We start from the raw sequence: 12,645 nt of genomic DNA, 5'->3' as shown, positions 1-12,645 counted from the left end.
CGAGAAAAGAGCAGCAGCAGTCAGCAGCGATGGCTTTCATTCATAGATTCGATCGCGTTTGCCGATTCCAGCGACCAGCAGATGCAGGAGAGCCGGTAAGTACCCGAAAACCTCCTCGTACTTTCACGCATTTCAAGTTTTGTCATTAATGCATGCTAAGTAGCAATAAATGCGCTAGGAATAGGGTAGTTGAAATATGCAAAAACGCGCAACCGCGTCTGTGTCAGTGCCAGGCGCGTCTGTGTCGGACAGGCGCGTCTGTGTCGGGTCCAGGCGCGTCTATGCCTGGAACCGCGTTTGCGTTGATTGCGGGCGCGTTTGTGAAATGTAGAAGCGTCTGTGCCCTGTAGGGGCGTTTATGTCATATAGGGACGTCTGTGTTCCCTGGTCGCGTTTGTGCATGGTATAGGCACGTTTGTGTTCAGAAAACGCGTCTGTGTTGCAGAAGCGCGTTTGTGCAGTCTATAAGCGCGTTTATGAGTTTAAAGCGCGTTTGTGAGTTGAAAGCGCGTTTGTGTGTCAAAATGCATGGTTTTGGTCTTCAAGGTCAAATCGGCAGTTCTGTGATGAACATACGCTATCGATTGGATAAGCTGCTGAGAGGATACACTCAAGCAGGTCCTCTAGGAAGACTAGGATAGATCAAGGCACTTTGTGATGAACAGGGAGCACCAAGATAGGCAGCACTTTGTGATGAACAGGGAGTGCGAATGTGAGTAACACTTTGTGATGAACAGGGAATGTCACACACGTAGTACTTTGTGATGAACAGGGAGCACTACTAGGATAGATAGCAACACTTTGTGATGAACAGTGAGTGTCACTAAGATAGGTAAGCGTATGCATTTAGATAGCAAGTAGCATTTTGTGATAAACAGTGAATGCCACGATAACTGACATGATTGATTGGTTGACTGCAGGAGTATCTGCCTATGTTGGAGTCACGGGAGAGATTCCCATCGACTCAGAGGTTGCGACCAGAGTTGTCGATTCAGGACATGATTTCTATTGAGGAGATGGGTCTTACACATGTGCTATATGTGCCTGAGTTTCGGGCAAACATGGGTTTGCTGACTGCACTGGCGGAGAGATGGCACTCCGAGACTTGCACGTTTCACTTGCCTATGGGTGAGATGACAGTGACGCTTGAGGATGTTTACAGGATTTTGCATATTCCGATCGATGGAGAGTTGATTCCATACGATCGAGATGGTGACAGGGAGGCACTGAGACAGGTATTTCAGGATCCCGGGTTGGAGATGCGAGCAGGTCACGTAGCCTGGGATACCATGACCGCCACAGGTTTAGCTTTGCCAGCGGTTATTGGAGGAGCCATCAGTGGTTACTTGTGTCCGGACAGAGCGACACAAGGATTGGCAGTTGGCTGGGGAGGGGCATTGGAGACACTGATGACTGAGCACACCAGATATGCATGGGGGCCATGTGTCTTGGCACATTTATACTATGAGTTGCATCAGTTTGTGTACCACGGATCAGTGGGCTTGGGCTGCGGAGTGACTCTCCTTCAGGTGTGGGCATATGAGCACCTTCCCATCACACGGCCTATTCACTTCAGGGGCAGAGGGCATGGACGGAGTTTCGTGCATTTGTACGATATGATTACATCACAGCCTCGGATTGGTCGACTGGAGCATTGGAGGCGCGTCATAGATGACATTGACATGGTTATCTAGAGGTCGTACCTGGGGTGCGAAGAGTGGGATGACGACGCATTGGAGCTACCTTATGCATTCAGGAGCAGGTATCTGATTGGGCGGACGCCCTACATTCTGGAGAGGCAGCTTGTTGACAGGGTATGCAGATAGTTCGACCGGATCCAGAGGATGCCGCGAGGCTCGGGCATGTATGCCCGTACAATCAGAGATCAAGTACAGTTTGGGCCGCTGTTATCATATGATCAGGCCGTGACACAGCTGGCAGAGATGATGCCATTACCATGGGACATGTGGCCGGAGGTAGAGGATGCAGAGATGGACGCAGAGTACTCTGCGTATTGGGCAGAGCATCCATTTCCTAGGTTGACAGATCCGGGAGAGCTGCTGGAGGGAGAGGTGGGAGGGGATGATGATGATGATGGTGGAGGAGATGGAGGCAGGGGTCGACGGAGGCGGAGGGGAGTGGTGGGAGAGAGGCGAGTAGCACCTCGGAGGGAGGGAGGATAGGAGAGAGCAGCTCAGGTGGTGAGGGGTCGAGGTGGATTGCCCCTACATGTACCAGCAGCACAGGGTCCTAGAGCACAGGGACCGAGACAGGTGCAGGGACAGGGACAGGCACAGGGACAGGTACCTATTCAGGCACCTAGACAGGTGCAGGCGGAGGCACAGGTACAGGCACCTGCAGAGGAGGAGCCACAGGCAGAGGCTGAGGGTGATGATCCTGAGGAGGATGAGCTGCTAGGGCTGAGAGAGATCTGCCAGGGCCAAGCAGACGAGATTACGGATTTGGAGCGGGAGAGGGATCGCCTCAGGATCAGGCTCAGGGACACAGAGCGGGAGAGAGACCAGGCCATCCAGAGATATACTGAGGCCGAGACAGCTCTGAGGGCAGGGAGGCGGGCAGCAGAGGATGCAGGGGCAGGCTACGCATATGTGCTGCGAGCCGGAGAGGAGATCGCCTACTGGAGGGATCTGTACTATGGTGTCGTGCCAGCGGATCAACGGGCGAGGAGCTTCCATAGATCGTCGCGCACAACGACGGCTACAGGAGGGAGTCGTAGGAGGCAAGCATCCAGCGGTGGGGTCATGGGTCCTCCACCACCACCAGAGAGACAGGGGGATCCTGGAGCGGGACCATCTAGAGCTCAGACTCCGTCGAGGCTAGGCGGCTTCGAGGGAGGGAGTTCATCATAGCCATAGAGGGCTCCCCTTTGTATCAGTATATGTACCATTTTTTGTATTGTAGACACCTGCGGGTGATTTTGTAGCCATATGATTCTTTTGACATCATTGTATCATGACACTTTTGATTATATATATGAGATGATCCATTTTTGCGGCAGCTATATGCATGTGTACCTTATGTGATGAGATGTTCTTATGTGATGCATGTTTGATGATATGGATGCTTATATGATGCAATGCAATATATTTTTGTTCTTTTATGTTGTATATGTAATGCATGATGCAAATGTGAATGTATGTAATGCAAATGAATATGATAATGCAGATGTAAATTGTGCTAACAGGTGTTGTGTGCAGGATGTGATGCAATTGTGATATCTATATGTATGTATGAAATGCTTATATGTGGTGATGTAGGTGCAAACTATATGAAATGCAAATGTTTTTGGTGTGTCATTATACTCAGTCATGTGATAGCGGGCTACGCGGACTCGAGAAGGACGATGGAAGTCAATCAAGAAAGGGGGATGAAAGACAGAAGATATGAAAGTGAAAGAGCTTCTTGTGCGTTATCATCATTGAGCTTATTATGGCAGAATAGGTTATGACAATCGAGGCATATGTTCGGCCCAGAAAGTCATTGTACCTGTTTGCATGGAGATAAGACAGTCACAAACAAGGAATGCCCCAGTTCATACTAGACTCACAGCGTCCTCATATCCTTGGACAAGTCATAGCATTACTAAGAGACAATCCACAGACAGCAAATGCAAATAGGTGACAATACCCCATCCTTGCCTTTCTAGTCAAAGACATCCTGGAGATAGAATCTCTAGTCAAAGACATCCTGGAAAAGCTAAAAGACATGTCACCAAAAGATAAAATCAAAAGAAAACCAAGACTCGACACCAACATCCACTGTAGTCCTCAAGTTTAGTGTCTCTTGTCACTTGTATAAGTCTTATTTGATTGTGGTCACAATGTTCACTTTCACAAAAAGGATAGATAGCACTGAACCATATGTTGTCTGAGTCTGTTGAAAGATTTGATTTGTTGAAGCCCATTGTTGCTGCTGTGTCTCATTTGAAACTGACTGAATCCATGAAATTGATACTTTATTGTGGAGAAGACGAAACTTTATTGCGGATCTGTGATGCAAATGCTGCTTTATTGCGGATTGTGCGCGGATAGACTTGAAGGAAGCTGGAAGAAACTGTACTCCTCGAAACATGTGATGTTCTCAGTTCCACACCCATTACTAGACGTAGGATTGGCCGTAGTCACAGATAGGATCTGATTTATTATGGATGGAAAGGGAGTGAAAAGGGAGGGTTATGGATGGCTAACCAATCTTAGGTAGATCAATAACAAGCCATGATGGGAATGGTTAAGTTTATTGTGAACGAATAGGTTGTGAGTGTGTGCAAAGTGAAAGGATGAAAGAGAATCCTGAAGGATGGAGGAGCAAAGTCTCTACGCATGGCGCTGGTGACCCAGTTTTCACCATGGTACTTGCCCAGGGCGCCACCGAAGTGGTTTTCACCGTTGGACGAAATTATTTCTCTTTACTTTTTTGGATTTTTCAATTTATTTTTTTTGTTGTCACAAGGCGCCTGTTTGCCAGGTTTTCACCAAGTAACGATTTTTTTGTTTTATAATTTTTTTGTATTTTTGAATTTTTTACTTTTTTTGTATTTTTGAATTAGGATGTTCCGAAGAGCTTATGTGTAGAACCTACGAAGGTGCATGTTGTTGATAGGATCCTCCAAAGGTTCACCTTCTGTAGTTGAGAGCCGATATGCCCCAGATCCATATACCGCTGTAATGATGTAAGGACCAAGCCAGTTTGGTTCGAACTTGCCCTTCTTATCTCTGTCTTGCTGATTCTTGGGGTTCTCTCTGAGTACTAAGTCACCTACCTCAAATGTGTGAGGCTTAACTTTGTGATTGTAACTGCGACTCATTCGTTGTTGGTAAGCCTTGAGATGATTAAAAGCAGTGTGCCTTCGTTCCTCCAGCAGTTCTAGTTCTTGCAAGCGAGAGACCCTGTAGTCTTCATCGTTGATTATGTTTCTCAAGGAGACCCGTAGAGAAGGTAACTCGACCTCAATAGGCAAGATGGCTTCAGCGCCGTAGACAAGTGAGTAGGGTGTAGCTCCTGTAGGTGTGCGGACACTTGTGCAATAGGCCCAAAGTGCAGGATTGAGTTGGATATGTCAGTTACGGCCAGCATCGTCGACTGTCTTTTTAAGGATTTTGAGAATTGTTTTATTAGACGCCTCAGCTTGGCCATTACCTTGGGGGTAATATGGTGTGGAGAAACGGTGAGAGATATGGAAGCGCTCACAGAGTTCACGAACATCCTGATTTTTGAAAGGACGCCCGTTATCAGTAATAATGGAAGTAGGAATCCCGTATCGGCAAATGATGTAGTTCAAGATGAAGGTAGCGATTTGTTTCCCGGTAACTTGTGTAAGAGGCACGGCTTCAATCCACTTTGTAAAATACTCTGTGGCTGTGATAATGAATTTATGTCCATTAGAAGAAGGAGGGTGAATCTTGCCTATGAGATCGAGTCCCCACTGACAAAAGGGCCAAGGAGATGCAAGTGGTTGTAGTTCTTGTGCTGGTGCATGTATGAGGTCTCCATGAATTTGACACTTCTTACACTTCTTGACAAACTGATATGCATCTTTTTCCATAGTAGGCCAGTAGTATCCAGTCCTAATGAGTTTCTTGGCCAAGGTAGGACCACTAGTATGCGGACCACATATCCCTTCATGCACTTCTCGTAACGCAATCTGAGCTTCGTCACTCTCTAAACATCTAAGAAGGGTGCCATCTAGACCTCGTCGGTATAGGATGTTAGCTAAAATGACGTATCGAGAGGATTGGCGAATGAAAGTGCGGCGTTGATTGTTCGATAGATCGGGAGGTAAGATATTGTCGCGAAGGTATGTGAATATGGGACCATATAACTGGGACTCAGGACCAACAACACATATCATTTCCGTAGGAGTGATCTCATATGACGGAATCAGCAGGTTGTCTACCAGGAATTCATAGCAGGTCTCATTTTGTGGTAGATCAATGAGCGAAGCAATTGTAGCCATGGCATCTGCAGCACGATTCTGTTCTCTTGGTATCTGCTCAAACTCTATCTTTGCGAAGTGTTGTTTTAGATCATCTACCAGCTGTTTGTAAGGCATTAGTTTTTCGTCTTTTGTTTGATAATCATCAGTTGCTTGACGGATGACAAGTTGAGAATCCCCAAAAACACGAAGTTCTTGGATCTTCCATTGAACTACAATTCTTAACCCAGTTGTTAATGCCTCGTATTCCGCTATATTGTTAGTGCAAGGAAATGATAAGCGGTATGACTTTGGTATAGAATCGCCTTGGGGAGTTATAAAGAGTATACCCGCTCCTGCCCCGTGCTGTGTGTATGAGCCGTCAAAATATAATTGCCATGGCTTCACATGTGATATTGTTAAAATGGACTCATCTGGAAATTCTGACTGTAGAGGAGCATCATCTATCATGGGAGCGTCTGCCAGTTGATCTGCAATTACTTGTCCTTTTATAGCTTTTCTGTCCACGTATTCAATGTCGAATTCACTCAAAATCATTACCCACTTGGCCAGCCGCCCAGTAAGTGTAGCTTTGTTGAGAAGATATTTTAGTGGATCAATTCTGGCAATCAACTTAGTCTTGTGAGTGAGCATATAATGTCGTAATTTTTGTGAAGCAAAGACCACAGCGAGACATGCACGCTCGATTGGTGTGTAGTTTAGCTCATATCCCACCAATGTGCGACTGATATAGTAGACAGCTTTTTCCTTGCCGTCAGGTATTTGTTGTGCTAGGAGTGCCCCCAGTGCTGTGGGAGTAGCTGATATGTAAAGTAGAAATGGTTGATCTGGAATTGGTGGCATCAAAACTGGTGGGTTCAAAAGATAGTTTTTGAGTGTCTGAAAAGCTTGTTGACAGTTCTCATTCCATTTGAACTTGATGTTTTTGTGTAGCAGGTGCTGGAAAGGGTTACACTTATCTGCAAGTTGTGCTATGAATCTTCGTATGGACTGGAGTCTCCCTTGTAAAGATCGAAGTTGACTGATATTCTTGGGTGGCGGCATGTCCAAGATAGCCTTGACTTTTGCTGGATCAGCTTCTATTCCTCTTTTAGACACAATGAATCCTAGAAGCTTCCCGGAGGTTACTCCAAAGACACATTTCTTAGGATTTAATCTTACCTTGTATTTTTCCAGCCGATCAAAGACAACTGAAAGTATGTCCAAGTGTGTATCTCTGTCTATTGACTTTCCCAAAAGATCGTCAACATAATCTTCCACGGTTATGTGCATGAGATCATGAAAAATAGTGGTCATCGCTCTTTGATAAGTGGCGCCTGCATTTTTCAGCCCAAAGGGCATGACATTCCAACAGAAGGTTCCCCATGGACAAGTGAATGATGTTTTATGTTGATCTTCCGGTGCAATCCTGATCTGATTATATCCAGAAAATCTGTCCATTAAAGATAACATTTCATGGCCTGCTGTGAGATCAACGATCAAGTCAATGTTTGGTAATGGGAAATCGTCCTTTGGACAAGCCTTGTTGATATCTCTGAAGTCTGTACATATTCAGATGCTGCGATCCGGTTTGCTGACAGGTATTAAATTGGAAATCCATTCAGGATAATCAATTGGGCATATGAATCCGACATCCAATAATTTCTCCAGCTCTGCCTTGACTAGCAATGCCACTTGTGGATGCATTTTCCTTAATTTCTGCTTTACTGGTTTTGCCCCCGGTTTGACTGTCAAATGATGCATAACCAAATCCGGATCCAGTCCAGGCATATCAGCGTACGACCATGCAAAGTTGATTTGTCGTCCCTTAAAGAAGCTTATGAATTTTGCTCTCTCGACCTCTGTCAATGATTGAGCCAAAAATATATTGTGTGGAACCTCTGCTGTACCAATATTTGTCTTTATAGTCTCCTCTACCAACATGGATGATTTTTCCTCGTATGATGCTGGGAGAATGTTGAGCCTTCCATCTTCGGGCGCCTCAGAGAGGTTTTCACCCTCAGATACGTCCTTTCTTTTTACTTTTTTGGAGTCGGATAGCGCCACAGTGTGGTTTTCGCCGTAAGACCCTTGTTTTGTTTTTATTTTCACATTTTTGCGACTAGAAGGCCCGACACCCTCACCAAAGTATGCCATGTTGTTGAGTTCTATGGTGTATCCTGCTTTGCGGTCGCCAGGGGGAAGATCATCTCGAATGCCAAGGTAGTCGATAATAGCTTCGTCATTTTGAAATGTATCAAATTGTGCTGGTCCTTCATGATCCCAGTCAATGAGTTGGGGGTGAACAAGGGGAAGGTCATTAGTGTTTTCAGAGTTTGCTGGACTAATAGTGAAGATGTGGTTATATTCAGGTATGTCAAGGCAATCGTCGAGGTCATCGATGGCACTCTCCTCATCAGTTTCGATCGTGAGCGAATCCAAATTGTCATCACTAGTAGAGCCTTCTGGGACAGGTGTCCTCATCCTATGTGATTTTGACCTAGGACCTTGAAACGAAGCTTGTGCGGGATCCTTATGGGTTGGTTCTTGGCCAACTCTGAATTTTTTGTAAAATTCCTCCTCCTCTGTAGGTTCATCTGGCTCTTTGAATGTCTCTTTGAGCTCATAGTCACTAGAGGATTTGTCTGAACCCCATTCCCACTCGTTGGAGTCCGTGGAAGGATAATCCTCTTGTTGAACTTCGGCAACTTTAATTCGCCATACCTCTTTTGTTCTTTTATTATGTAGTCTGGGATTCAGAAAACCAAGCCCCTTGGAGCGTTCCCTTCTTGTAGTTAGCTCAGGTTGTAAGGGCTCCATGACACCTTCTTTGCGTAGTCCGAGAGGGCTTTTTCCATCATACCCGAATCTTTGCAAAATTTTGAAGCCTTTGCCATAGTTCTCACAGGGTATAATAATCTGATCATGTGTGTCCTCTTCAACGTCCTTATAGAGCATTTTATATAAATTTTCTTCCTCTAGTTCACCCCATTTTTGAAAGGTAGTAGGATCCCATTTGAGCATCATGATGGAGATTTGCTTGTTAGGATGTGGCCTCCCATATTCCTTGGGAGAGGTCATGACTTGTCGTAAAAACATTGTCTGATTCAGAGTGTATTCTCCCATGCCTTTGTCTTGAAACTTGGCTCTAAGTTCACCTTGTTTGGATGTCGAGGGTTTTAATGACTCAGGATCAATGTATGCCGAAGAAGGAGTAGCCTCACGATTGCTGGGGATGATAGTCTCAGTATGTGATCTCAAGTTATTACAATATATGAATGGATTTGGATCACCAATGACGGTCACTTCAACTCCATTGTGAGGAAACTTAATGCACTGATGGTATGTTGATGGGACTGCCCTCATTTCATGAATCCAAGGACGTCCTAGCAATATGTTGTATGTGAGATCAAGATCTAGGACTTGACAAACCACATCCTTTGTGACTGGCCCTATTCTTAGCGGTAAGGTGACTGTGCCCTTGGACGAGCGCTCTTCATCATCATAAGCCTTGATGGTGATTTGGTTTGTAGAATTCACAGCCTTGTCAGAATATCCCAATTGTCTGATGGTACTCAAGGTACAAATATTAAGACCTGCTCCTCCATCTATCAGGACTCGCTTTATTCTATGTTTATGTATGAAGGCTTCAACGTGTAGAGGTGCATTATGTGGCTGACTTATGGAGGCGTCATCGGCTTCTGTGAATGTGAGGGAGTGTGGAACAGATAGGTATCCCACCATGGCTTGAAACTAGTCCACGTTCAGATCAGTAGGGACGGCAGTATCTCTCAAGATTTTGTCAAGGATAGCTTTATGTGCAGGAGATATACGTAAGAGCTCAAGAATAGATATGAGCGCAGGTGTCTTCCCTAGTTGTTCTACAAGGTCGTACTCAGGCTTGGTTGATGAAAGATTGGTATTCTTAGTGGAGGCACCTGGCAACGTGATCTTACCTCGACGGGTTGTAACATGACATTCAAAGGTAGATTCGGACGAAGATCCCACACCTTTTAGGACAATTTTGGGTCTTTGAGAAGAATTCTCAGGATTTTTATTTTTGATAGTAATGGTAGAAATATAATTGTCCATTGAGATGTGATTGATAGTAGAATCATAATTGTAAGGTGCTCTAGTGTAATTGGCTTGATCATCTGTGACTTTGCCTTTTCCCTTGTCATGTTTTGGGAATGGTTCCTTAAACACCTCATGCTCTTGGTTAGATGAATGTCCCTCAATCTCAATATCTCCTCTGTCAATGAGATCTTGTACAATGTTTTTCAGTTGATGGCAATTACCTGTCTTGTGACCCTTGCTCTTATGAAACTCACAATACTCATCATCATTCCACCAATTCGGCTTAACCTTTGGTTCATAAGGAGGAAAATCTGGAACTGTAATTACTTTGTTTGCTACAAGCTTTTTGAATACTGATTCAAGTGGTTCCCCCAATGGAGTGTACTTCCTTCGTGGTCTAGAAGTTGTTTGAGTGTTCACCTGATTGTTGGTAGAACTTGATCCAGAAAAGACGAACTTGGGTCTCACTGTGTTGGCATCAACAACACCATCATTAACTGTGTTCTTGTTCTTGTTCCAAAATTTTGGTTTGTCCTTTCCCTTAAAGTCCTCTTTGTTTTCTTTGAATAGTTTAATAACTCCTTGTTCAATTAAGACTCTTTCTGTTGCTAGCCCCTTTTCAATGACATCCTTGAATGTAGACAAACAAGCTTTTCTGAGATCATAGCCAATAGCCTTATTAACGTTTTGTGTGAACATCTCCACCATTTGTTTCTGCGGGATTTCACAAGAGCATCTGCTAGCTAAGTTTCTCCATCTCTGTAAAAATGTTGCGAAAGATTCTCCTTCCTTTTGTTTAGTATTGCACAAGGTAGTAACTGAGACATCTGTTTCTATGTTGTAGGAGAAATGCTGAATGAATGCCTCTGCTAAGTCGCCCCATGACTTAATACCAGGAGGTAATTGAGAAAACCATTCCATAGCTTGATCTCCTAAGCTCTGTGGGAACAACCTCATTAAGTATGTTTCTTCTGCCGCTACCTCAATGCAAGCTGTGAAGAATTGTCTTATGTGTGCCTTGGGGTCTCCTCTCCCTCTATATTTATCAAATTTTGGTGTCACAAAGTGTGCAGGAAATGGAGGCATTGGAATGCTCTTATCGAAGGGATAAGGGCATATATCTCTCATAGTGTATGTAGGTTTTGGTGTACTCATGTCCTCCATTTTCTTTTGTAGATCTCTAATTTGTTGCTCCAAATTATTCTTGGGAGGAGATGGATTTCTTGTAGCATACCCCATGTTTGAAATGCCCATTTGAGGAGGAGCTTGTTGCATGTATGGATGATACTGATCGTAGACATGTCCATATGGAGGTCTATATTGTTGCGACATGTATGGAGCACTTGGCATAACTTCTTGTTGGGCAACCCCATATCTGTTTTGTGTGTATAAACCATATTCAATAGGCCTTTCATTTTCCATAGTGTTGCCCCCAATTTTGACATGAGGTCTCCTTGTGTCAAAATTTTGAGGATGTCCTTGAGTATCCACTTGTTTTGATTGATTCATACCTTGAGCATGTGATTGAGCATAAGGCCTCCATGATGGTCCTTGAGTGTAAGTATCATATGTTTGAGCTTGTGTCTGTGGGATTGCTGGCTTTTGAAGCAAAACTGATGGTGACTCTGGCATCATATTACTCGGTCCTCTATTTCCTCCACTATTTGGTCTCCTTTGATCCATGTTGGGTTGAATTTGTTGTGAGGGTCGACTTTCCATAAGTTGAGATAAGTCAAAATCATGCGGTATTTTAGCTCCACTTTGTGCCATCATGTTTAAAAAGTATTGACGATCTCTCCTCATTATCTCTTCAACCAATCTATTGAATTGAGGATCCATTATGGATTCTTGTATGTCTGCTGATAGTATTGAAGAGTTGTCCACTGTGTCATTGTGTGTAGCATTATTGTTTATAGTGTTTGCGCTTTCCACATTTGGATTGTGTCTATAAACATTCATGTCTGGTAATGTAGTGTGCTCAGGATTGTAGAATAGATCATTGTCATACTCATAAGAACTCATATTTACGGATTCTTGAGCTTCTTTAGCTATTCTCCTAGATTTTTGAAGGCGGGTTTCAACCATGAACTAGGTGTTAGACCAAGATGTGAGAGACTAGATGAAAAATGACAAGAGTATGGAAGACCAAGGGTTGTATGGAGTGTAAGTGAATCTTGAGGTGTACTTGCAATGTCCAAAGTGTAAGACCAAGTATGTAAGTAGTAGAGTAGGTGTGACTTCCAAAGAGAGGATAGTTTCTCTTGATGAGGTAAGCTAACCTTGACTCTAAGTAAGACCAAATGAGACCCAAAGGTAAGAAACCTTGATGAGGGACCACTTAGCAAAGTGTAGTTGTATGTAGTGTGTTGACAAAGTATGATGAGGACAAGCAAGTGACCTTTTGACTCAAGTTTAGACAAGTATGAATGTAAAATGAGATGCGAAGCAATGATGGACTGTGTGAGACCCAAGAACAGGCTGAATGCTAGATGAAACCTGAAGAGACAACCTAAGAAGCTCAAGTATGCCGAAACTGATTTTCTTTGTTTGCTTGACTGTTAAAGTTTTCAAATCCTGACACAGACGCCTCTGTATACTTCACAAACGCGATTATCTTACACAAACGCCTCTCTGTT

The sequence above is a fragment of the Cryptomeria japonica genome, chromosome 3 (genome assembly GCF_030272615.1).
Source record: "Cryptomeria japonica chromosome 3, Sugi_1.0, whole genome shotgun sequence".
Lineage (NCBI taxonomy): Eukaryota > Viridiplantae > Streptophyta > Pinopsida > Cupressales > Cupressaceae > Cryptomeria > Cryptomeria japonica.
This window is presented reverse-complemented; position numbering follows the sequence as displayed.